General features: G+C 40.5%; 1 protein-coding gene across 15 annotated transcripts in view; it reads left to right on the top strand.

Annotated features, from left to right (window-relative positions):
* ZMIZ1 (zinc finger MIZ-type containing 1) overlaps positions 1-27,650 on the top strand; it is a 325,404-nt gene that overhangs the window by 231,409 nt on the left and 66,345 nt on the right. Inside the window, exon 1 of one of the 15 annotated variants that reach the window (XM_048947007.1) lies at positions 4,355-4,531. The exons of 13 other annotated variants lie outside the window; for them this stretch is intronic. The gene's annotated coding sequence lies outside the window, so the exon portion shown is untranslated. Of the gene's footprint in view, positions 1-4,354; positions 4,532-4,820; positions 5,123-27,650 lie in introns of those variants that run through there. One more of the 15 variants, XM_048947008.1, reaches the window with a different exon arrangement.

Here is a 27,650-nt window from a genome sequence, read left to right as displayed (position 1 = left end):
TGCAAAGGCAAAAGATTTTTTTTTTTTTTTTTTTTTTTTTAAGTACATCATTGCTTTCTGACTAGGATGCAGCCCTGTGATTTATAACTGCTTCAACTGACTCAGCCTACTGTGAAATATTAGGAAAGATCTACAAGGCCACTGATCCATGTATTCTGTGTATTTCAACTATGTAACTCTAAGCCTTCTAAAGAGTTTTTCAAATCCTTTGAATCAATAGTAAAATATATACATATCCAGGCAACTAATTCTTGGGCAAATAACTTGCTCTAGACAAATGTTGTAAGGAACTACCCTGCTGTGTTCAGCAATGGAGTAAAACTCTGATGAATAAAGATTGGTCCCCAAGATAAACCTTTAGATTTTTGGACATAGAAAATCTGCATTGCTAAAGGGTTATATTATGACTCAGTTGGCAATAACCAGTATTACAACAACTCAAAGAGAATTTCCTTGCTCCTTATGTTTTGTCTCTGAACAACGTTTTGACTGTCTTCTCTGCACAACTCTTTTAATGAAATTACAGTGGAACATGGTAAACTAAATTGTATAGTGCATGTGATACTGAAGCATCCAAATTGGGAATTTGATCTCTGCTCCTTTGCGGCTTTTCCTTTTTTTCCTCTTGGTAGTCTGTCACTTCAATACAGGTGTTTGTGTATTTGGTTCATATTTTTCAATTTCACTAAAGAAGGGCAAGGAAAGAGAGAGGCATGAATTACGCCCAAAGGCTGCCTCACATGACCTAGCTGCTGATGAGCCTTGTGCCATATTTTGCTGGGCAAAGACTCTCAAACACATAAATCTGTCACATTGTTTTCTTGTTGACAATGACAATAGGTGTTTTTTGAGTATGCGGATCTGTTACTCTATCACAACTTAAGAGTGACTTCTGACTTTCTGAAAATACATCCTTGGTACAAGGATGTCTTGGTGTGGAGAGCAGGCAGTACCAAGAGCTGGTGGTGACTTTTTTGTGTGTGTGCTAAATGGTAACTGGCATATTTAGGGCTTGGGAGGATTCTGATCAATGATATGCTAGGCATTGACCACGTACATTAAGATGAAAACACTGCCTCCTATATGCAGTGAAATTGGACTGCTTGGATAATCTGTTATCTTCTCTCCTTAAACAGTGGGGGGGGGGGGGGGGGGGGGGGGGGCAGCAAACAGACGTTTTCTCTTCTCCCCTGTAGGACTGAATGGTGCCTGAACTCCCGTCCTACCCTCCTGTCTGACTGAGCACCTCACTGAACTCTCAGCACAGTGGGCTGCCCAGGGCCAGGCACAGCCCGATGCAGCAGGGTCTGTTTGGCCTCAGGAGTAGCACAAAGCATGCCCAAAGAATTTGGTCTCCGCCTCAGCATTTAAAGGTGCTTCCTGAACATGGACCTGCTTCTCGCAGTAGTAGATGTGTTCAGTGAGTCTTGCTAATAGTTATCTCTGTCTGAGATAACGTTCCCTGTGATGTAGTTTGACTTACTACTGTCACTGGGGCTTAAACACAGTAATCTGTAAAAATGATTGGGAATTTACCCTAGAGAAAAAACTGTTATGATTAATTTCTACAAATGATAAACCACTCCTTCTTCGAAATACTGTACGCTATGAAGTGTGATTTAATCCATTTAACTACAGAGCCTGATGCTTCTGACAACTATGACTCAAATGTCATCACAGAAAGTGATATTTCAAGTGGCAGGGTGGGATTAGAAACCTGCTGAAGATTTGTCAAAGGAGAAGTAAGTACATAATTTTTAGATAAGTGATTTGTCTACTCTAAACCACTTCCGTTGGAAAGACAGGCAGCTTGAAAGAGAAACCTACACTGTTACGCTATAAAGTGCATTTAATTGCAGAGAGGAAGAAAACAATTCTTTTACTTATGGTGACAGAGGGGAAAAGAAAGAAAAAAAAACACCAAAAAGACAAGAAACATTGTATAGTGAGGGATATGAACTTTCTATATATATATAGTACAATGATTTTTTACCTCAGAAAATGAAATTTCATTGACTTTTGGGTGAGGAAAGAGACAGTCTTTATACTGAGGACCTCCCAGTTACCTGATACATTGCTGTTTGTATTTTTTGACATATCAACATCGTAAGGACAGTGAGAAAACTTTGTAAATGCAGGGAAACTTGAAACAAGCACAAGAATGTATCTAAGTTTTACTAGAGTTGCAGTCAGTTAATTACAAATTCTATTCCCAGGCACAAAGTCGGAACTCAGTGCAGTTCTTTTGTGTAGGCCGTTTGGTGTTTCTTTGGGTTCATCAACATGTACCTCTTAGTGCTTTTCCAGACCTGCATAACGTCCTCTAAAACTCATGCTACTTATGTGTTCTGCGTGCCTATCTGTATAATTTGTCTCCCTAGAGCATCTGTCCACTCTGAAAGTCAATAGAAATAGTTTGTGAGGTTCTGTACTTTTCTTGTGTGACCCAATCTCAGATTTGGTCAGCTGTGATTGAAACTTTGATTTACTTCATTCTGTCAGCCCTATGCATCTATCTTTGTCTCTGAGGATGTGGCTGAAGTCTTTCCCATGCTGTATGGACCCTCTGCTGTAGGTAAAGGTGCTCCAGCCCAACGGTGCATTGGTTACACTTGCAGCAGCCATATTGTGTAAGAAGTCTTCCTTTGGCCACGTTTCTGCAGCCCTGAGATTGCAGAAGTGTCACCAAGAGCCCATTTGCAGCACTGCTCATTCTGATGACCAAGGAGCAGAAGTGATAACAGCCTGACCTGGAGCAGCTCTTTCCAGAGTGGGAGCTGGGAGAAAGCACGCATAGCTCATACTTTCTTGAAGTAGGTTCCCAGGAAAAAAAAAAAAAAAAAGCACTACGAAATGTGACAATGCTTTTTTTTTTTTTTTTTTTTTTTTTGTGGAATCACTTTTCTGAGAAGAACTGCTCTTTGATATCTGTGATAGTTTGCTGTTCCGATCTGTCATGTTGCAGACTCTTTCTGCTAAGGTGTTTATAAAGCATCGTTAAGTGATTGTAAACACAGCAGAGAAAGCTGAGGCCATTTTTTAATCAAAAGAAATGTTGCAGGATTGCCAGTATTTTTATTTTTTCTATAGATCCTCTTGTTTTGTTGCTTTGCCTTTGACTGCCTCCTTGCTAGGCTGTGAACAGACCAGACCATGGGGCAGGCTGTGGGGAGCTGTGCTATGAGCAGGCTGGACCATGGCATGGGCAGGCTGTGCAGCACGGGCCCAGACTGCCTTTCTGAAGTGAGCAGCAGGGGAGGAAGTGGCTGCACACCACAAGGGCTGGCAGGAAAAGGCTGATGCTGGGCTGACCGCTGCTCCAACTGCCAGTTCTCCCTCTGGGGAAGAGAAAAAATGGTCATATCTGCTTTCTGTTTGTGTGTTGTTTCTTTGATACTGTCAAATACTTTGCGCCAAAGGTTTTCTTGAAATCACCTACACTGTTGCACAAGTTGAAATGTGATGCTTATTTAAAAATTGATGTAATTCTAAACTCAAGGAGGTACGTGGGAAAGGTGGTTGGTGGTGGGAGGAACCAGGGACGGGCAGAGCTGTAGGTCAGGGCTCCAGACATGAACAAAATCATTAAAACAAAGCAACCAAACAATCAAACCAAGGATCTCTTGTATCCTACTAACTCCCATCAGTGAACTACTGCTCTCATTGCTGCCTGCCTCAGTTTCCATGTCTGCAGGGGGGGGAGGATGATTGCTCCTCTTCCAAGCAAGAGCAAGATGTTGAGCAGCTGGCTAACACCTGGGCAGTTAGCACTGCTGCAGTTGGGGATGCCATCAGAAGTAAACACAACTTTGTCACCCCTGTCTGAAGCTCAACTCCTCCAAGTAGATGTATGGCTAGGTACAGCCAGCCCAGCTCAGGTACAGTCACCCCATGCAGGTGCAGCCACTCCATACAGGTACAGCCCCTCAAAGGTACAGCCACCCCATGCAGGTGCAGCCCCACATAGGTTTCCTAGCTGAGCGCTGCCTTGCCAGGTGCCACCAGCACTGCTCCACTGCAGCATCGGCTCTGGCCGCTAATTAGTGTGCCTAGTTTGATGGATTTAGTCAACAGCATTCAGCAAACAGGGGAGGGGGGAAGCAAGTGTGTAAGACTTTCCAAATCTAAAGACTTTTCAGCCTCAGTGACCGTAATGGTTTGTTATGCAGGCTTGGACAAGTGTTGCTTCCAATTAATTGATCAAGGGGATTTATTTTCTTATTTTGGCTGAGTGCCAGAGGCAGAGGCTTTGTCCTGGCGTTTTAAGCACCACCCCTCCTTGCAAGTTTGAAATGTGAGCTGCCTGCTTTTTTTTTTTTTTTTTTTTTTTTTTTTTTTCCTCCTCTCTCTCTGTCTCTCTCGCTCTCCCTCTCCCTTCTGGCAATGTGGCTGTGGTTGCATGTGTGTGTGTGTATGTGTGCGTGCATGTGTATGAGTATGAGAGGAGGAGGGAGAGGTGTAATGGGAAGGCAAGAGATGGATCACTAGAGGCAGAAAAGAAAACCATCAATATCAGTAACATGCAGCTGAGGTGAGATTTTCTGAGCGTTTGATTTTTTCTTAAAACCCTTTCAGAAGATTTAAAGCAGCCTTTTTCCATGCCGTCTGCCAAAGATGTACTCCTAAGCAATGTCATATGGATGCTTACATGTATATTGCTGTTTTAGGTCTGCTCGCGTATGTGTGAAGTTTTAAAGCTTAACCTGATTCTCTTTATTGTCTCTAGAGGGTTGTAGCTCGAGCACAAATAGCCTGTTGGCAAGTACGGTATGAGCCCATTAGCAAGACTCCATCTGTGATTGGTTTTGCCTGGAAACCGGGAGACAAGCAATGAATAATTGATGTGTGTTGTGCAGTAGCTGGACAGGCAAAGAGAGAGAGAGGGAGAAACAGAGCAGGGTGCCCTCAGAGGGGGGAGAGAGAACAAGCTTGAAAATAGCTACTGGCTGCCTTGTGCCGAGATTAAGGCAACCCCGGCTGCCTTTGTTCTGCACTGGCTGGTTCCTGCCTAGAAGTGCTTTCAGACATATGTGGCCTTTTTCTGCAGCAGAAGAGAGGCAGGAAAAAGCAGAGGAGGGGGAGCAGAGGAGGACTAGTTTTCTGAATGAAAGATAACTTGTGGGTAAGTTGGTTTCTTGGGGGGCGGGTGTGTGTGTGTGTGTGTGTGTGCGCGCCAGCCTGCCTGAGTGTGTGTGTGTGCGTGTGGCAGCGCGGGTGATTGTGGGTAAGGCAGTGCTGCATGTTGTCAGAAGGAAACAGCAGCACCAGGGGATGAAAGGCAGCTTCAGGAGGAAACTGGGACAGATTTGCATACAGTTACTGCTCATTGTGTGTGCCCCTATGAGGCTTGGGGATGTGTGAAGGAAATGCACATCTGGCTCATTTAACTGGCATTTATGATATTCTTATTTTAGAAGGTAAAATGTGTGATTTTTTTTTTTTGCATGAGAATCTTTATTTTACCTGCAGTCATAAAGCCAAAATGCAACAGCACTCATCAGTGGCGTTTTCTTCAACTTTAGCCTGCATGGTGCTGTCAGAACATGACGTGCTGTTCTGCGAACGGCAGCAACAGCGGTGCTGCCACCATTTCATTTTCACTGTCTTATGAAGACCTTGTCATGCATAACTCACAAACAGAGTGTGTCTGTCGCAACTGCGTTCAAAGACGGCTCCCAAGAAGTGTGTGTGTCAGCGGTAGTCTCGGTATTTGAGATGACAAGTTTCTTGCCCCTTGTGTTTGCCAGTAATGTCTTTTTAATTTATTTGCCTGTGTGAAAGCTAAAGAGATTATTGTATTTGCATGTGGTCTGAAGAGTTTTCAGAAAGTTTAAAACTCACAGTGGGATTTTAGACTGCTAAGTGGTGCAGAGGGTGGTGGGTTGTTTTTTGTTTGAGTTACAAGAATTAAAGCGAGCACCTGAATAAGATGGCATAGATTAAGGTACAGCAAAAATTAAACTCAACAGATTTAGACAACTTGAGCAGTTGGAACTCTGCTGTTTACATCCAGCAAGTATCAGCAGCATGGCTTGCTGGGGGAAAATTTGCTGTTCTGCTTCCTGGCTCTCCCATCAATAAAACTGTAGCACAAAGTGAAATAGACTTTGTCTAAAACAGCATCGGAATTCAGTGTCAGTGAAGTCACTGTCAGAACTTGTCATTAAAACTTGCATGGACTTCACAAACTACCTTGACTATGTTCAGGTGAGCCCTTGCTAAGATCTGGCCGAAAATCCCGTAGTATCTGTTGACTTTGGATCAAACGCTTCATCCAGACAGAGGTGACTGGCTGAACTGGCCAAATTGAATCCTTGTTTTGGGCAACTCATCTTGGCTCAGAGAACAGCAGAAGATGGTGACTGTTGTGCAGATCTGGAAGAGTGAGAAGTTACTGTAGAGATGGTTTCTTTTAAAAAGCCTCAGTAGGGCTGTGCTAACCAGGTGAATAGGCTGGGATGACTTAAGAGAAGCAGTTGGCATGGCTCAAACACTCCCTGGAAATGGAAGTACGTAAAATTAAGGCCCAGTTAAATTTGCCCTAAGTTACTTGTGATTTCCTTTTTTTCCTTGAGTTAGAACTTTATTGCAGCTATGTTGGTAAATAAAGTAGTTATCAGTGGCTACCTAAAATGCAGAAAAGTAGAAGCTCTTCTCAGCTGCACAAACATGTTTCCTTTGCATTCTTACCTGTCAGCTTAGCAGAATCTTGTTCCTCTTTTTGCTAACTATTTAAATGAAAATGGAAGTTAAACTAGAGTAAAACTAATAACAAAAGTTTGTTTTAAGTAACTTTCCATCAGAAGAGTTCAATCAGTGACAGATAAGCTTGATTCTAAGCTAGCACGAGACTATTACCAAAGGCTCGGTTTTGAAATTAGGATGGAATTTTTGACTTCAAAAAAAAAAAAAAAAGTACATAACTCCTTTCTGGAGAACCCCTCTGAAAATCTTTGGGTAAATACATCTGCAAATACAGGGATGTTTCACAAGTAAGGAAGCTTCCTGAATGGGCAAGGTGCAGTTTTGTAATAGCAATTGAAAATATTGATTGTAAGAGTGGTTTAAAACTTAGTCTTACGCATCTAACTTTGCTTAGATTTGTGGTAGAATGGGTATAAATGTCAAATCTCTGTGTGTTGGAGTCTCAGCAAACCTGACAGTAATGTTGCTGCGTTCATACTTCAGAGAAACCCTTATTTGTGTTGCCTGTGCAGATGTGTAGTCCGGGAGCACTTGTGCTGGATGTGCCGTTGACACCCAAGAAAGGAGAATCCCCCTGCAACACAGAAAAGCTGTTGGTTACAAATAAAAAAATACAAGCGTTCAAACTAACAATGAGAAAATTATTAATAGCGGGTACTTTGGGCTTAGTTAATAAAATAATTTGTTGCTGTAACAGGTACAGTTTTAATTACAGTGTGATACTTCAGAGAGAAGGGTCTAGCAAGGTAGGCTTTCTGTTGCCATAAAGGTTAGTATAGCCATTAGACTAACAGTCACTGAATCCAGCTCAACTCCCAGCCCACGGCCCCAGAACGCCAGCAATTACTGGATGTGTAACTCAGCCAAGTGAGTCGTGTTTTTCTATGTCCCCAGCTAAGCTTATGACACAGAAGTTCCCATGCTAGCTTCAGCTGTCAGTGGGGCTGTGATGATGCAAGGCTGCTTGGCTGCTGTTGTCATATTTCCTCCTAATCAAGGGTATTAGCGATCAACAGCGGCAAGAAATCTTAGTAGTGGACTGCCAACAGGAAACTGTCACTCTATGGGATTTTACAATTGTAATGTCTCTTTTCTCTCATGGCAAAAGAAAACGGAGCATTATGTTTAACACCAAGAGTGAAAGCTATCTAGCTTTCTTAGCTATAGCTAGCTAAACAACAAAAACTTGGTCATGTGGAACACTGCTAAAATTAAGTGATGTTCCGGAGATCTCAGTGAAGAAGCTTTCTGCTTTTGTTCCTCTCAACGTAAGAGGAGAGACTGCCACAGAAAATAACTTCCTCTGAGGCTTTGCAGAGCACAGAGGAAGTCACTGTCACAGGCTCCCCACGAGACCACCTGTTGTCAGGCAACAGCAAGGCTTCCCCCAGTGCTGCACAGCCATCACTGATGGCAGAGCAGTTCGGTGGGGTTCAGGCTGGAGCTGGAGGACCTGACCTGGGTACCAGAAGGAAGCAGAGCCATGCAGATGGCTGAGCAAGCTGAGTGGGTAGTCTGTACCTTGAGTACCTTGCAGGGTACAGCATATAATGCAGCACAGACATATCCTCAAGGTTTAAAAAGCAGTGCTGCAACAAACTTCCCTGCTGTCAGTCCTCTGAATTTGCTAGTTGGTTTGCCTGGTGTTGCTTTTGCAGAATAGACAACAAAGGGCTTTGATGAAACACTAGCATCAATACAGTGAAACATCTGTTTTACTGTAGTGTGAAGTTACTGGTTGTTTGTTTCCAGTGACCAAAACAAGCAGTTCCTTATAAAAATAGAAAAAAGTTAATGCATTGGAAAACTACATTGAGTTAATATCTCTAGACTCTCCTAACAGTAGGATTCAGGGACAGAAATTCCACCTGGTATACCTGCTTACAAAGTGCTTTAGCAAAAGGGTGTTTAGATATATAAAATACCAGTTCAGGGAGTAACTTGCTGGTGTTGAGTGAAAATATTAGAAAGCTCAGCACTCCACCCCTCCCCTTCCACTAAGTTCTCCTAGGCACAAGATGCACCTTTGGAGAAACAGGGTTATTCACCAAAACAGTGTCACAAGGATAAATCTTAGGACACATTAGGTTAGTGCCAAGCTTAATGGGGGGAAGAAAATGGAGATGATCTCTGCCACCTGCCTGATGGTTGCTCCTCTCTGCGGGCCAGGAAAGCATCCGTGGGTCTGGCTGAAAGGCAGGCTGGAAGGCCTCTGAAGACAAATAATCTTGCTCAGAACAATTTGAATTGCCCCCCCAAAAAAATCTAAATGGAAATGTAAAAGGTTGAGCTGGCTTTCAAAATAGAATGTATGTTTCAATAATTATCAGAAGTTACACAAATGCAGAATAAAACAAAGCAGTAATAGCTTTTAAGGCATGGAGAAGAGTGTGTATCCATTCATCATAAATGAGAGAGCAGCCAGCCAGTCTGGCACATACATAGGCTGTTTCCCTGACAATTCAGTATAGAGACAAGAGAAGCTCAGAATGAACACAGACCAATTATTTTCTGCATTTTTAATTGGAAGTTTCCTTAAGGATTTTCTCTTTATCAAGCCAAGACATAGAATGAGTGACCTTGGGACAATAATCACTAAAGCAGTGTGGAAGGCTGCCACTCAATCTACCCATAATAGGTATCTAGTTGTTGACTTGGATCGTTCTCAAATGTCCTGCATCCTCTGGAATGTTACTGGTCTTATTCTGAGTTTGTTGGGGCTCATTCTGATGATACTAATCTAATGCAACCAGTGCCAGTTTTATCTATCCCGGAAAGAAAGTTAATTTTATTCTCAGTTGTCTTTATTGGTACCCAATAACATGTTCAGACACCCAGCTAAGCTCCTAACTCTTGTTCTTTATTGTAACTGAAGTACAGCTCTCATCTGTCTGATGAAGAACCTTTTATGTTCGTTTATCAACTTCTAATTCCACTAACTGAATTTGCTTATTAACAGTTGGTGCCTTCTGTACCTCCTGAGTTCTTCTTGAATCCCTTCAGTTTCAGACGAGAGGCAAACTGGACTCTTGCTGTGTTAAAATCCCGGAAGCAGACAAAAACACACAATTGTTGGTAAATGCAAGCTTGTTAGAATTAGATTTGAGTATAATATTGTAATACCTGGATGGGTTCCTTTTTTTTTTTTTTTTTTTTTTTTTTCTTTTTTTGCGCTTTTTATTAAAAAATACTTGTACTGGATGTTTAAAATCTGACCTACCTTGGTTATAAATGAAGCTGGTAGAGAGAAATTTAGTGGAAGCAGAACTAGGACAACTTGGAATGCTCATAAAAATCACTCCTTGACGTGTTCTTGGGGTATCTTTTCTTACTCAAGTCCAGAAGGATAACAAAGGCTGCTCATAGAAGGTTGCCATATGCCTGTTTTCAATGCAGAGCTCTGCTCCTTACCAACCTCTGCTTTAGTGGTTTAATACGTTCAACAGTTTATTAACAAGAAATTGCATTGCTAGGTAGGAGGAAAACAAAAAAAATCCTGTTCTGCATGTACTCTTGTTTATCTATTTACTGTTAATATCTAAGAAGGATGTTAACAGTACTGTTACTTCTACTGTCTTATGTACTGACACTGTTCAACTGTTTAAGAAAGTTGAGTATTTCAAGCATTGCCCTAACATGGAGGCTTTTGGAGGAGCCTGTCATGATTTACTTATGCATACAGATTGCAGTGGCTTATGTAGCCTTGATCCTGCTTGATCTGCCAAAGGTATTTGCTTCTATTGATCACAGGCTGTTATTTGACTGCCTTGAGCAGCTTGTAGGTCTCCGTGGTTCTCTTAGCGAGGTCTGCTACTGATATTTCTCAACATTCTCATTTTGTTGCTGTCGATTGATTTAACTCCAGCCTTGCTGCTCAGACAGCAGATGTGACAGAGGTTGTATCATACCCTTTGTTGTTTTTTGATATGTTTGGTAATACCTTAGTGAATTCTGCAGCTGTAACTGGGGCTCCATCCAAGTTTGGCTGTGGCTCTGATTCATAATGCACGATTGGCAGTGAGCATAGCTGTCATGTTTGGTTGTAAGTGAGTAAAGGTTCCTCCCATCCTAGGTGCAGTAATATCTATTGGTGATTTCCAAATGGCATATTTTTGGAACTAAGCATCAATTCTTCATGTTTGTACTTACCTTTGCATTCATGTGCACTCTTACTGCTTTTCCAGTAATAAGGCAAATGAGAGGTTAGAAACTTCTCAACCACATTGTCTTCCTTAAGGTGGACAGGCATTGTAGGACTGTCCTGTTAAATGGCTATGAATGCTTTCTAACTATTCCCCAGGGTGAAAATACTGTAGTTTTTTAGTTGACTGATTTACTTGAAAAATCCCTTAAGGTGACTATCCAAAGTAATTTGTGGATGTCAAGAAATACGTGCTGTTAGAGAGAAATCAGATTGGAATCAAGTTAAAAACAGAAATAGTCATGTACACTTTCATATGGCCTTAGTCCATTAGGAGTCAGAGATCTTAATCATTTTCGTAAATGACTTTATTGTTCTTGTGTATACCTCTTAGCTCTTAGAAAAATAGAAATATTTAAGTATTTGTCCTAATATGAGGATGACCTTTTCAACATGCAGTTAAGCTTCTGTCTGTTATTTGTGGTTCCTCGTATCATTTTCAAAAAGAAAGAGCCCTGCAGAGTATGTTTGATCAAAGAGATAAGTTATCCAGTGGATGGATTTTTAAAGCGATATTTGGGATGATGAATTATGGGGACTTGAAGGAATAAGTATAATATACCATGACCAACTGTTTTCACCATTTGATATAGACACTTTTAAATTTAGCAAGACTGGGATGCTGGCTGTATGAGTCACCTGATACTCAGGAAGCTTCATTGTCTTTCTATCTACAAAAAAATGTCAGGGAGAGATTTATTCTCTCATCAAGAGAGTTTTGGACTTGGAAAATTACTTGATCCTTATTACATAATGACCTAAATCTTGGATTTTGTATTTTGCAGTAAGCAGCACAGAGGACACCATTTATAATTTCAGCTAAGAGTTGATTATAAGAGATAAAGGAAGTTTTTAAGTCCCATCTTAAGTGTTGACTTAAAATGGTTCACTTGAAGCATTCACAAATTATGTTGAAGAGTCACAGGTGTCCTTCGTGTTAAATGCCTGTAATCTAAAATGTTATAGAGAGCTAAATGATTTATTGATGTCTTTTTCTGAGGCATTTACCTGCATCTGTAGCCAGCCCATTCCATTTATTTTGGCTCACTGACAAATCAGCAAGCTATTTGTATGTCAGATTTGGTCAGTAGTCAACTCCCTCCCCCCCTTAGCTATTGAACAGCTTTTAATTCAATTGTTTGCAATGGTGGCAGGTTGTTAACCACATAGATGTCACTCAGAGGAGTTCAATTTTTATTTAAACAGCAACAACAACAACTGATAATTTATTAGTGAATATCCTCATAGTGCTATATAAAAGAGAGTATGCCAAGAGAGTATGTATGTTCTGTAAACAACTTCTGTGTTATACCTTTCTTTCTGTTGATTGGAATGTGAAATATTAGTTTTTATGCTCTCTGGTTAAGGCCATTGTTATTGTAACTAGACACCTTTAAGAACAGGGCACTCTAAATTGCATTTCCAAGTTAGAAGTGCTACCTCAATGTGTTGCATAAATACTTGCATTCCCAAAGCGTGATTGGCCACCCGCAGTTATTCTCAAATAAGTTTTGAGGGGGATTTAGGAGAAAATTGTGATCTTGATAATTTGTTGTAACTGTTGGCTCACATTGCCATCACTGTGAGCATGTGAGTGTAATCCTCCAAGTATTCTCCAAATGCTGTAGCTAATGTTGTGCCGTTGCCTGATGTCTGTGCCCACTGCTGGGACATGCGTGGGTCCAAATGCACTGCCTCTCTTGGAGCCTGCTGGCAGAAGACCTCTAAAATCTACTGTATAAGTAGGTCTGCTGAACCTGCCCAAATTATTTAATCCAGTCTTACACTGTATAAATAATACATTGACTTTGGTAAATAAAGGCAGTTTTCACAGCATGTGAATGCGCCCAGTTCTGGCCATCCTGCATGCCTGGTTCTTCTGGAATTTCCAGTGACCGCTGCTGGCGAAAGACCCAACTACTTTCTTCTCCTCTGAAGCAGCCCCATGTTTGCTAGTTGACGCTGCTGCCATTGTACCACTTGAAATGCTTTATGGCCTTACATCTACTTAACCTTTAATGTTTTCTGTCAACATCTATCATGACCTGGTGGCCTATAGTTAGTAAAATGTGCCCTTGCAGGCTGCCAGATACTGTAATAGAATTAGGCCTTTAAAATTATCAGACCTGTCAGAGGGGCTTATAATCCTGTAAGAGCTTTAAGTGGTTTCTTACCTCCACTTGAACACGCATTTGACCTAGTTGAAGTGTTCTTTCTTGCTTGTTTTTCTTTTACTTCTTGGTAATATTTTAGAAACTGCAAAAACTAATTGATTTTCTCACCATACGTGTAAGGAAAAATGTGGAATCTCCTCGGTTCCATCTCAGTTGTCTTTTCTGGCTTTTTTTTTTTCCTCTCTTGCACCTTTAGTGCTCTCATTAAGCTCTGCAGCTATTTTCAGTGGGAACTTGCTCCCTTAAGCAAGCAGTCAGGACATGTCACTATATGCATCTGTCAGTCAGTGGGCACCATGCAATGACATGAGCTGAAAGGGAATGTCAGTCTTTGTGAGGGCTCTGCAGTCAGTTCAGTGCTCTCAGAAGGTGCTGCTCTGACAGCCTTGGAAACGAGCAAGGTCTGCAAGGATGGTAACACTGCAGGTGTGTGATTTTACTACTTCTGCAGCTTGTCCTGAGCATCTGAAGGTAGCACTAGAGATAGTGATATTTTTTACTGGTCAGTTCTCAGATGGAATGCTGAAAGGTGTTGTAGTACCTCCGTTGTCTCCCTGTGACTATAACATGGTGCCCTGTGGCCATTAACACCATCAGAAATTCTGTAACATTTATTACTCAAGGGAAATTACATATTTCATAGCCAAAAGAAACTGAAAAGTGCCGGAGAAGCAATTTGACCAGTTTTGTATGCAGTCCATAGTGGAGTTTGGCAAGTCCCCTTATCTGAGCCTGCGTGCTGAGTCCCTGCTCAGGGCAGTCTCTGGTTTCTGTGAGGCTGCTGCATCTGATCTATTCACTTCCAATTATTGCAAGTTGTTAATACTGCTTTATTTGCTTAAAAGGTAATTCAACTTTGGCTTCTGAAGTAGTGCTGACTCAGTCTTTAAACATCATCAGGGTGACTTAAGGTAAGGGAAGAGAAGAAAGCTAATGAAATGCTGCTGTTGAAAGTATTTCGTTTGAGACCTTACACGTAACTGATAGAGGGAAATGCACTGCAGCTATTTCATTTACAAGGAAAAGACCTATTACAGAGATTTTTACACCTCTGTTGTTCTCATATAGCACAATCAAGCAATGTAAGAGCAAAATAAAATGTGGTCTCTGCTATTAACATGAAAAGAAGTAATTCCACCTCTTGCAGGTCGTAACATTACTTCAGATTGCCATCCTGCAGAAAGATTAACTCCTGTGACAATTTTGACAGCTTCCAAAAGCAGTTACACTCAATACTAAATACTGAGATAGAATGCTCCAAAATCCTAAACCGTTAAAAGTTATAGTTGTGTTTCCCTTTGATTTGGTATATAAATCCCAAGAATATCCCAGAATATACCAGCCCTCCTGGCAAGAAGCAGGAATGGAAAGAGATAAGAGTGTGAAATCAGTCATTGGAAGCCCTGGAGATTGTCACGAGATGGACTGTCCCTTGTGATCCAAGAGCTTGAGTATATTGATGGGCAATATTTTTACTTCCTGACAGTCTAGTGAATGATCTCATCAGCTGTTGCTAGCAGATGCAAAAGTGATGAGCTTGTGTAGCAAGCCAGACATTACACTGTTTTCTGTTCTTGTCTTGGGAACGAGTGACAGACATGTCACTGACAGTTTTCTTTTTGAATAAAACTGTCCTCGGTGTTTTGGAAGGGTTCGAAGTGGAGCAGAATTAATGGCTTGGTTGAGAGAGAGGGCTCTGCTCAAGCAGCAGTACCCCATTGGGGAAAGTTTAAGATGCTTTCTTGCTTCAAGGAAACAGTGTTTTGAAGGCTGTATTGCGGTGTTAAGTGGAAGTATCTCAACTGTTGTTATTTCTACAGTCATGGCAAAGATATGAAAGAAGCTTGAAAAAAATGGGGAACAATGGACAACTCTTTCCAGTATCTCACTGTTGTCTGTTTATTCAGATCACAAGGTACTCAGATACTCTGTAACGTGTTTATTTTTCTGCGAGGAAAGAATAGTTCCTGCGATCAGACAAACAGCTTTCTGCAGTGCCAGATTGATCAGTCCTGATTCGCTGCTGTGTTCTTAGCGTCAAGTCACATAAAGCAGATGCAGATCATTGGAAAATGGGACCTCTGTCAGTGCTTAGATTGTTTCATCCTCTGTGTTGATTCCCAGTTGTAATGGCTTCTGCTACTGGTATGTTTTAATCTGAGCTTTCTACTTCTCAGTTACAAATGTCTCTCCTGTAGCTAGAGCACATGTGCCCAACCCATGTGAACACTTGCCTACTTGATCCCGATTAACAGGGTGATACTTGAAATGTGCATTTCGTTTTCCAGCCATTTAATCAATTTGAGGATGTACAAATTATAAAAGGTGTCAGAATGGCCCAAAGCAAATTGAAATGAGAGAAGAAAGAAGTCTAATCATGGAATAATAGTGCATGCGAGTTGAACAGTCTCTGATCTTAGTGTTGTCCCAAATAGTAGCCTGTGTATTTCCTCTGCAGCTTCATTCTATTTTCAATGCTGTTTAGCATACGATGGCACTTCTCCCTAACACTGCCTCACTTCTTGTATCTGTGCCTGCATTTGTACAGTAGCCTGACTGTCAAAATGTCTGTCTTACTGCAGTATGAAGGTTATGTCTTACTGTGGAAGTATTATTTATTATTCACTGTCTTTACACTGAAATGTCTTTGTATTTGTTGATCTTCACAAAGCATATCAAAGAGTTGCTAATTTTTCAAAAATCTCACTTTAAAAATCTCTTGTTACCTTAAACTGAAGGATAATTGTGGATCTCAGTTTTCTATCAGTGGAATCACCATAAGCCACCCTTCTAATTTGTGCCATTTCAAGATGATGTGCAGTTTCACACACAGTATTTGGCAATTTTTCCTAAGTCATCTTCAGAGACTTCAGATTGTTAACAGACTAAGGCATTTTTGAAATTTTTTACCAGTAGCCACCATCTAAAACTAGACCTTACAGTTGAGTTTTCCCATATGTATTTTCATTGTTTGCCTAATCTGTTTTGAGATCAGTTTTGCATGAATTGAGTACCCTAGGGGTAAGAATCTGAGTGGTTCTCTCCAGAAGCTTCTGCTGCAGATTTCATTGATGATTAAGATATTTCTAGCCTGTCCTTAACTCCCCTTTTTCGTTGTAATTGCACTAGAGATTGAAGATTGTGTAGTAATATCCAGATATACCAGTATTGACTCAAACAGCAAAATAATCGATAATCAGATTTCCTCCAGTGATGGTAATTTCTCTCTCAAAAGCTGGAAGGTAGCTCTGCCTTTGGAAGACAGAGAAGGACTGTGCTGTGGAGATGGGAAAAGAGAAAAGAGAGTAGAGGGATTACTGAACCAAGCATTCTTTGGTAACTATGGAATTGATAAGTTTTAAAATTGTAATTAAATTTTGGCTGCTATAAATTAGCAGCTGTCTGCTTACCTTATACAACCTCTTTACATTTTCCAACAGGCCTGCCTACCCTTCCATTTTCATAAGCTGAGCTCTGAAAATTTACCTGTCTTCCACTGAACTTACATGTTGTGTGATGTGAGAGGCCTTCACCTTTTGGAGACAGTCTTATTTGCTTTCAGGGATCTCTCTGAAACCTGGAAGGTATTAAGATGCAAGGACAGGGAATTTTCAGCAATGAGAAAGAAATCACCTGAAGTAAGATCTTAGACATAAAACTTGTGTGAGCATGGAAATGTTAAGGGCTGTGGTTATTTACAATTCTCAGTACAGACAAAAGTGCTAAGGTACGTACAGTTCTACAGCAAAAGTGTCATTTTGCTGATACAGCTTGTTTCACCCGAGGTATTAGTATAAGCTATAAACTAGCAAAATCACTTTTCTTTGCTGATACAAACTGTATTTGCAATGGGCATGTATATCAAGCTTTTTGAGGGCGATTTTACTGGCAGAATATCTACTGAAGTGGTCACAGGGAATGGCAAATTTAAGAAATGTGGCCCTGACAGAGTCTTTTACTCTGTAGTTATCTCATACTGCATATTCAAACACAGATTGTTCCCTAAGCTAGTCTTTGTAGGGAGTTTGAAAACATACTATACATGATAGTTTGTGGTTAGCTGAGATGCACGTTCTAGCACATTTATTTTCAGAGGCTCTCCAATGGGTATTTTTCAGTAAATCCCTAGAAACTGTCCTCCTCCCCATAGCATCACTTTTCTTTTAGTTTTTGCATCCATGAATGCCAGTAAACAAACTCAATCTACAAATTCTGTAGGGAAAAAAGGCTGGCATGTAAAGATTGGTGAGCAATTGAGCTGCAGCAGGATGTCGTACATCCATGAGATTCTCCTTGTCATTATGGAATTGCATAAATAAGTCCTCACTCCTCAGGAGTCATTTTTGGGATCAGTCTGATTCAAACCTATATGTAATTTGGAGGTTTCAGTCCAGAAGGACTTTTATTTTGAGTTTCTGATTCAGACAGCTATCAAAGAAATGATTAACCTAATTTAAATGTGTTTCATCTTTTATATTCTTCACTGAATTTTGGTTGCCCCAAACTATTGACCAAAAGGCATATAAAGCCCTTTTGCTATTTCAGCAACATCAGCTTTGTTTGATTTTTGCGTGATAATTTCCCGAAGAAGCGGTTTAGCCTGGTTTCACTATAAAAATACTCAACTCTCACTGAGCAAAAACTCTTTTTCATGTATTCCCAAGGCTGCTTGGTGTTTTTTGCTCTTCCATGCAGCGACCTACCCTTCGGAAAGAAACTGCGATTTGCCAGAGCTAGGAATAGTTGCAACTTGAGCAACTTTTGTCTAAACCACATCAGTGAGCCTTTTGTAAATGAATTAGAATACAGTTATGCCTTTTACACCAAAATTGATGCGGTCCATTTTTCTAGCTAAATAGTGTCTAACTGTATTTGGAAGATCTGTTCAAAGATAAATGTTGCTGCTGGTCATCTTCTTCCAGTGTTACTTCTCCTCCCAGGAAATCTGATTGTTCTTTTTTCTACTTATCTTTTAAGTTTTGACAGATACCCAGTATTTGGATCAAATGACAATAATGTGGGACAGCTTTTCTCCATGTGCTGGCAGTTTAAGCATAATAGCTCGTTCTGGCACTTGGTAGTCTCTTGTCTGGAATGTCGTGTTTAGCCTTTTTTAATACCTTGTTAATCCACAAGTGATGTTCTACTGATGTTACAGTTCAGTGAATCTAAAATGAGAAATGAGAAATTAGTGGTAGACCAACCCGTTGCTCAAGGCAGGGCTAGAATTCATCTTAGCATGGAGACAATTTGCCAAGCAGCTTACTTTTTCTACACGAGGAAGCCTGTGCTGAACTCAGAACCAGAGTATTTGTCAGCTCTCGTTCCTGCACAGTGTGCTTACAGGCAGGAGCTATGGCTTCTGCCAACTTACTTTGGTTATTTTGCTGTATTTCGCTATTTTGCTTTCTGATTACTTGAAATAGCAATTTAGTATAAAAACAATTTAATCAATAATTTGTGTTTTGTTTCTCAATAATTAGAGATTCAGCTGTTTCATAAACCAAGTTATCTGATTTCTCTTAATGACTATGAAAAGTTTCTATGTCCTTGAAATAGAAAAGGTGTAAGAATATACATTCAGATGAAACCATAAGACTGCACTCCTACAGAAAGCCCTGGGCAAGTGAAATGTACACCAGCCTGGGACTTGCCATGTGCGTATTTTGACTCTGCTGGGTCCAAGTCAGCCAGTGCCATCAGTCCTGATCCCCATGCACAGATTCACTGAAATTACTGTCTTTCTCCCTAAGAAGATAATGTTTTTTTCTCTCTGCAGAGGGATTGGGTGTGCCAGTAGGGAAGAAAGAAATCACGCTGTCTGTTTGTGCTGTGTAACTTGAGGTGCTGATAGTAATCCAATTCCAAAATAAAGGCAGCTGAATAAACAGCTATATGGCCAAACCCATAGGCAGGATAGCTGACATCCATGAACATGGGAATAACAACGTGCAGAACACAGAGCCCTGTGAGCTGCTTGCACTGAGGAGCATGGTGAGGAAGAGCTCCCCAAGCTACAGGGGGTACTAGGTACAAGGAAGCTCCGGTGTCTAAATAGCAGTACACAACTTCAGATGCACTTTTTGCTTTACAGGCTTACACTTGACATCAATGTATATGGTTCAGTGTGAAAAGCTGAGCTGACAGAAAACTTCGTAGAACTGAAACATTATGTGAAATAAAAATTGTCAGTCTGGCATTTGGAAGCAATTTTTGCAGATTTCCCTTGTGGTGGGGGGCGGCTGGCCAGTACCATGCTGGGTCTGTGTGCAGCTGGGTGAGTGTTTAGCCACTGTGCTCCTGCCAGCTGTGCCCATGTGGGCGCATGTGCTATCGCAGGATCTCCAGCACCATACATTCCTTGTCTTTAAATAGTTAGGGCACATGTGAAGAGCAGAATGCTATAAGCAGGGAAATGATTCTGAAGAGGAATCAAATGATTCATATCAACACCAGTGGTCCTAGCCAGTTTATGATGGAATTGAATTAGTACATGCTGTACAATTTCCTTCCTTGTCCCTGTTAGTGGAATGGGATCTTTGATCAGATTATTATCGTAGTTTCTGTTTTCTTGTGATTTGTTAGTGTTTGTGATTCCATCATTTTTTTATCTTAGTGGATTACATATTGCTTACTAATGTGCTTCAGGAGTGATGCAGATAAGCTCTGCAGGCAGTCTAGGCAGTCTCCTCAGCAGAGAGGCACATACAACTGTTTTTATTTTGTTTAATTTAATTTCACCAGTTCAGACTCACTGAGGTAAATACTTTCTTGAAATGCCTTAGAAAACAATGGAATTAAAAGCATCAAATGTAAACATGAAGGAATTTGCATGAAATTACAGTGAAATGGCAGCTGGAAATGTAATCGTGTAGACAACTACAGTATAGCGATACATCCAAAAGCAGTCACAAGATTTGCTGTTGAGTTACAGAGATTTTATTCACAAAGCTATCAGAAGTGTGTCAGGGTGCTGGTATCCCCTGCAAGTGCTCGACAGTGGGGCTGTGTTCTGCACTCAGAGAGGAGCACTCTTTTCTTACTTCTAAAATTCAGAAATTTGGTTATTCTTTACAAAAGAGCTGCTTGCAGAACAGTGTCTTATTATTATGAATCCAATCTTTTTCTTCTTTTTCTTTATTTGCTAGTTTTACCATGTCTAGCTATAAAATAAACACCGCTCTAAAAGGTGAATGGGATTTTATTCTCATAATTTGCTGCCTGCACTCGATTACCTTTATTTCTTCCCCAACCCTTGGTGTTAATGAACATCAGTTCACAATAGTTTCCTATTCTTGTAATGTGTTTTAGAACAGAGAATCTTAAGATTAAGGAGAATAAATGAGGAACTTTAAAAAGACCTTTTTATAGTTGCTTATCTGAGTTTAATTCCCACCTTGATAACAAATCAAAGGTAAGGATTTATGATGCAAGCCCAGTTCTAGGCCATACTTTCTGTGACTAGTTTTAACTTGATATGTTGCTGCTCGTATTTGCACTTCATCTTAAGAAATTAGTAGGAAATAGCATATAATAAATAAGGCATCAGAAGGCAATTTAGCGTACATCTTAGTATCTATTGCTGGGAAAGCAGAAAAATGGTTCTGCTGGACTGATTCAATGCAATTTTAAAAGGGCAATACTGCACAAGGTCACTGTGAGAAGGTAGAGAAATCCCAGATGAGCTGAGAAAACTGTTGAGTGAATTTTCTACCAGCTTCCCTCCTTAATAACCTGCTGGGTTTTCTAGAGTGAAGCACGAGGGTAAGAGCTGCCCCTTGGCGTGGCCTGCTCAATGAGCTGTGCTGCTTCAATGGCCCAGTCACGTCCTTGTTCCCACTTCAAGGAGCATGTGGATCTGGAGCTAGGGTAGGAACTGAATCCTTGAATTCTCCAAGTGATGGAGAGAGTGTCAGCATTGTTGGCCCTAAAAAAGTAGTTGGAATCCCACCTAGAAGACAAAATCCCATCCTTCCCATTATTACTGCAGGTTTTGCCTTTCTCCTGGGCGTGCTCCAGACTTCACTGGAATTGCTCTCTTTCCTGTACTTCCAATTAGCGAAAGAAAAGCCACTGAGTAAATTCTTTCTTCAATTCATGTGCATTTTAGTTCTGGCGTGATAGCTAGTGACTCTTGATGTTCATTTTGTAACTCAACTTTTAGGTTTAAAATATTGCCTCAGATTTGAAACTGAGCTAAGTATATTGTCAATGAGACCTGCATGTACTTCTTGTCATTTGGACATATAATTTCTATATATCATAATGTTTCTTTTTCACATTCTATTAATTTTTTATAAGCTTCATCAGAACTGTAAAACACAAGCTGTTTTCATGTAGATGGTTTTTATGGTGACTAAACATTGGAGAAAGGAAAACAACTAAGTGTCCCAACATACACATTGCTTGGAATGAACAGATTGATTTAAAAAGCACTGTTCCAATTCATCGTATAGGCAGCAGTGTTCTATGAATCACTCCTTGTTTTCTGGTCTTCAGTTTGCTAATCCTGAGTTTTCAGGCTTTTGAGTTAAGCTTTTTGCCTTTTTAAGTAACACAAGAATTACATATGTGTTACTTTCGTTGCAGAGGTAAATGTTGGTTATAATAGAATAATTAGTAAGAGCAATTACTGGTTTTGTGTTTGTTTGTTTGTTTGTTTTTGAAATTATCATCTTTCATTGCAGAAAATAACTTTTTTTTTTCACTTTTGATCTTAGATGTCACTATGACAAATGCGTACAGCTATTGCTGTACTTCTATTAACAAGGATTATAATGTCTGTTTGTGTCATTTATCTTTTCTAGTGTGTCAGTGAGCATGTATACATAGAAATGCTGATTTTGAATCCCACTCTGTTTTTGGCTTCATAAATACTTTGTAGTGGGGTTGCCTATGAAGTTGAGTGTTGAACTGCGTAAAAGAGAAAACTGGGAGAAGTGAAAAAAACATTCGTTTCTACATATAGTAGCGTAGTTTCAAAACCTTCTCTATCAAGTGCATCTTTTCCATGAAGCTTCATGTTTCTATAGCCCTTTTTAATGTCTCTCTCAATAATAGGAGCTTTCACTGTTTACTCATTCATATGTCTTTGCAGTTTTTTCAGTCATTCCTTCTGATCTCTAAAACTTTTGACTATTTGCTTAGCATTTTAGGGCAGAGTAACCAAAGCCATATACCGTGTTTCACTGAACAATGAGTCTTTGTCTTTCTCAGCAATAACTAAAGTATTATTGCAGTTTCCTCTCTGGTGTCATCTTTCTGATCATCCACTGATTACTTCATTCAGCTTTTTACAGTTCCATGCCCTTCTCTTGGAAAGGTATACGTACTTAGAACCCAGTCATACTTTGAACTGGTACAAATAGTCACATTCCTCAAAACAAAACGTAGTATGGCATCTACTTGCCCATGCACATTGTTTTCTTCCCCATCTTGTCTTTTTCTGACACAGAAATAGGTCACCTGCAAGTTTTCTCACTTTACTTTGAAGCTTGTTTCCAAATACTGGAATTGACTGTATTGAGCACCGTTATGTTTTGTCATAGCTTTGACCCCACTCGCACCACACTTGTTTATCATATTGGGAACTGTGATTTTTGTTCTTTTTGAAAGCAGGTTCAAGCCAGTGACAAGGCCCATTGCTGCAGTTCCCAAGCCTGCTTGGTTTCTCAGTAGCCCTGTGCAAGGGCCATGTGGGTGCACAGCTGCTGGAAGGGGTGGCTGCAGAATAGGGATGAGCCCTGCTGTGGGCATACCGCTCCAGAAGCTTCACTGGTTGGCCTTTGCTGTGCATTATTCAGTTACCTATTTCAGCGTATTGAACTGAGGTTAATTCTTCTACAGCCCTTTAAACTGGGACTTGGTACACTACAGGTATTTCACTTTTAAGGAAAGCAATAAGATTAACTGGCCAGCTGGATTCTGTGCTGATGAGGGCAGTTCTTGTCATTGCTGTAGCTTGCTCTGTGGCCAGCACAGGGTGTAGGTAATTTATATCCTCTGTGCCTACATGCTAAATTGAATTGTAATACTTCTCTTCCTGGAACTCTTATACAGTGATGTAACTGCTCATATTAATGGATATTAATTGTGTGCCTCTCCTTGAACAAACTTCTTCATAAGACTCCAATTTCTTGTTGGAAATCAAAGCACTGAAGGCAGGGTTAAGGCAGGGTCTGTGCTGACATTTGGAACCATAGGCTGGCTGCTGCTGCTGTGTATACAAACATGGAACAGTGACTCAGATCCAGCAGACCAACAAGGTCAGCTGCAGAGAGCAGAGAAAGGAGAGAGCAGTGTCCGCCTGCTGCTCACACCGTGCTGCATAGATGGGCTCTGTTTGTGGGGCCTGTGGGAGATTTTTTCTTTTTTTTTTTTTTTCTTTTTTTTAATTCATCACTCTCTGCTGTAGTCATTTACACAAAGGATGCTTTTAAATGAGTAATGAGTGCTTTCCTGTTCGGCAGTTAGTTAAACTGAACTTTGTGTCACAGCTCTTTACGATTCACTCATACAAGACCTAAAATATTCAAGACTGGTAGGGGGGCAAAAAGCTCTGTCTGGCTCATGCTGTTTCTAGGAAAAAGGATTCTTGGGGGGAAAAAAAAACTCTGCAAAGACCTACAAATTATGCAGTGTTCCTTCTGTCTATGAATAGTTTCTCTTGAGAGTGAATGAGGCTGTATTTTTGGATTTGCAGACAAAGCAACTTGTGTTACAACTGGCTTTTCTCCAAAACATACTTTCAGTGCCTATTTTATTTTATTTTTATTTATTTTTTAGATTACATGATAGACAGCTTGAAACTGATCTGGGGGCCCTTGTGGAAGACGTGTCCAGTTGGCCATCTTCATAGTGGCCTTGCAGGTCATATTCCAGTGCTACAGCACTCTGTGGAGCCTGTCAACCTGGGCCGTCAATATGCTTTCTGGGACATGGTACTGCTTAGACTAAGGAATAAGAAAGACTGGTATCGCCAGTTTCTGAGGTTATGGTGTGCTGTTATGCATATTACCTCTTGTAGGAAGACATACTTGGAAATAACCTACACTTGTAGAATTACCTGTGCTGGTTAAAACTAAGTTATTGAAGCTGGGCAGATAGTGCCCTGAATTCTGCCATGCCTCTCTTCCTGGCACTGAAGCAAGCTCTTTTGCGGCCTGATGGAGGGTTAGGATCTGGGAATCCCACGTCCTCCACTGCTGGGGAGGTCTTCCCTTGTGGAGTGGACAAATGGCTTTCAAACCTGGGGCCTGGAGTGCATACGGTATGATGGGAAAGCTCGTGAGCATGAGACTGTTTCACTCACTAATTCCCTTTTTCCACTTTCCCCCACCTACTCACCCCCATTTCTTACCCCTTTTCTCCCATTCTCCCCCCGAGCAGCTCCATTGGCCATCCTGTTTCTTGGGCCTGACCCTGACAACCAAGGCCTCTTGTCTACCGTGTGCCAGTCCTTTCACTTATTTACTTTCTGTGTATTTTGCACATTGTTTTCAGAGAAATCTTTGCCTTATCCAATAGTGTTGACTACCTTTTAAGCAAAGCAACAAGAGCTATATTTTTTGTCATAGATGATATAATTGGTTTCTTCTAACTCATTCTCCATCTACTGCTAATAGCCAAAGCATTCTTTCATACGCACTTCGAAACTGAAATCTAAAACTCAGTACAGCTGGGTCCCCATGGTGCAACTTATGAGGCAGCACACAATAACATATTTTTCTAGTTTTTGTAGTAATTTAGAATGTCGTTGATTTCACAAGGTTTAGGCAGTCTCATTACTAATTCACTGGACTGATGTTAGGTTTTTTGGTTTTTTTTCTGATTGATTTCTTCCACCATTACAAATGCCAGTTACACATGTGCTCTTTCATGGAGAACATTTGACATTACTAGTTATTAATATTAGGTTAGTTTTCTTATCTAAATCAGAAATCCCATTGTGCAAAAAGTATGAACACATTTGAAGAGGAAGTCTCTGCTCCAACAAGTTAAACAGCTTTGATACTTAAGACCTTTCACCTTACTTAACGTACTACATTTTTGCACTCCATTGCTTAGAATGGATAGAAAGAAAATGGAGCCTACATGAGCATTGGTTTGAACTAGTGTAGTTTCTCACCTTTACTGAAAGAGGTCTTTCAGAAAGCCCTTATGATTTGTAACCCAGTGGATCTGGAACACATACTGCATGTACACATCAGTATCAGTTACATGAGATTGCAGATTTCTTTATTAATTGCTCTCTTGTTACTTGTCATTAGTACAGCAGTTATGTACAGCTTCACACCCACTGTCTCTCCCTCCCCTTAACCCGAATGGGACCAGGCTGGGGGTTTTGCTGAGTGTTTTTTTTAAATCAGGATCTCTGCAGAAACTTGCAGAAATCTATCTGGCAAAAGATTTTGATTGGTTTTATCGTGATACCTACAGTAACATTTGCTGTAGATGTGTAATCATTCTTTCAGTCTTTCCTTACGAAGTCTTTATATCTTTTTAATGTATTCCTTTTATCTCACAGAGCTGTTACTGTTGGCTTGCCTGTGTTGTGTTCTGCTGTTCTTACTGATTCCTAGATTTTCCCAGGATGAAATACATTTTTGCTTTATAAGGCTTCCTTCTAGATATCTTTCCTGTTAGTTTATTCCACTTTGTAATAGCAGGAGCTTATTCTGTACTCAGTGAGAACTTCGAATACTACCCCTTCAGGGTACTTCAGTGAACTAGACTACTTCACTGCAAAATTTGGTTGCTTGATCCTAGTCTTCAGCTGTCAACCTGTTCCCTCTCAGTGATGCTCTGGCTGACGTTGGTGGACTGATGCCGGGTGTCACTGTCACTGTGGCTCTTGGAGTCAGACAGGCTACAGAGCAGAGTATGTTCCAAGCCTGTGCACATGGTTGGGAATCCACTTAAAAAGGACACTTTTCAGCCTTTACAACATAGTTATAATTTGTTCTCTAGTGTTCAGGGATGCATTTGCTTGTGCAGAGATTTGCAAAGAGGTTTTAGAATCCCTGGTTCATTTTCTGTGACATGAATCTGTCTTTTTCCCAGCTCCCTGCAGGATTCCTCCTGTCAGATTAGCATAGTCTGGTGGTCTGCATTCAGGTTGTGAAAAGAGCCTCTGAGCTCTAATCTCACATCTGATGTTGAATGCATTGATCCTTTTCAGGATGCTGTGGATGGTTATGAATGTATGGCCTTGATGATTGGCATTGTACTCTGGAACAATTTTTCTCTTTGTTCAAGACTCTGTTCTATAGACATGAAAATCCTGTTCTGTGTTCGTAACCAAACCTGTACTTTCCCTCGTGGTCTTTTTGTCAACGGTTGTCCAAAAGATCCTTTGGAGAGAGAGAATAATTTTGACAACAGCATTGTATCAGAATGGATAGACATGTTGAGGTCAACCTACCAGTCGGTGGCCTCGGGCTCTCTCACCCTAGCAGCCCTTGGATGTGATCTCACCACACCTTCAGACAACAACTGTTCTCTGAGGCTTTCTAACCTGAGTGTTTTCCCAAAAGGATTATTTCACTACCTTAGTTTCCCTCTTGGTTAAACTAGGATGATGTTCTTCTCTTCATAGGATTAGGTGAGGATTAGCTAGTGTTTACTGGCGACTTGCAGATAAAAGCGGCACTTTGTTTACATGTATATCTGTGTGGGCTTGATGCATGGCTGTGCTTAACTCTGCCTCTGAAGAATACCTGCTGTAAGATACTGTGAAATCAGTATCAGTGATTCTTGCAAATCAAAATCAGTGCTTCTTGCAGTTTGAAAAATTTTTGCAATATTCTTTTTTTTTTAATTATCTTTTTTTTTTTTTACTTTTCTTACTGTATTATTGTAATACATAGTATTTGCATGGTCATGCTAGAAGTTCCAATAGCATTTCTAGCTCAAGAGCTATAAGAACTGTATGAAAGAGGAAATGTAATCCCATCCTTCAAGAGTTACCTTGCTAGACAGATGGAGTACTCACTGTCTGCTGTTACCTTTCCATACCAAGTGTCCCTGGTTTACAAATTAAAGTATCAGGAACCAGAAATTCACAGTGCTTTTTCTGCTGCTTGTATCAATTCTGAAAATAAAGGCTTTGCAGCAGCTGGAATCAGCTAACAGGCTTGTTGAAAATACATCTTGTTCTTCCATGGTGATATTGGCTCTGTGGGGCTTTCTTAGTAACATGAGCAGATATGACTCAGAAGACAGAGGGAGAACAACTATGTTGTGTAGGAAGTTAAAAAATATTTTTTACCATTTTTTGGCCAACATCACAGCCAAGCTGCACTGCCTGTATTTCATTTTTTTTAAACTCTTCTTGACAGCTTTTGGAACTTGAGCTTGTATCCTGAATTGATCTTAGACAATCAGCTTGAAATCCAAGAGAGATCAAAACAGATGTTTTCAACAGCCAGTTCTTTATTTCAGAGGGGTTGTGCTACTGAAGAGCTGCAAGGATTAAATGTGTGTGTAGAATACAAGCAGGAGCATGTCCACAGAGCAGATGTATCCCATGGACAATAAAGAGGGGCACAAAACATGACATTTGAAATGAT

The sequence above is a fragment of the Lagopus muta genome, chromosome 5 (genome assembly GCF_023343835.1).
Source record: "Lagopus muta isolate bLagMut1 chromosome 5, bLagMut1 primary, whole genome shotgun sequence".
In the NCBI taxonomy this organism is placed as follows: domain Eukaryota; kingdom Metazoa; phylum Chordata; class Aves; order Galliformes; family Phasianidae; genus Lagopus; species Lagopus muta.
This window is presented reverse-complemented; position numbering and strand designations above follow the sequence as displayed.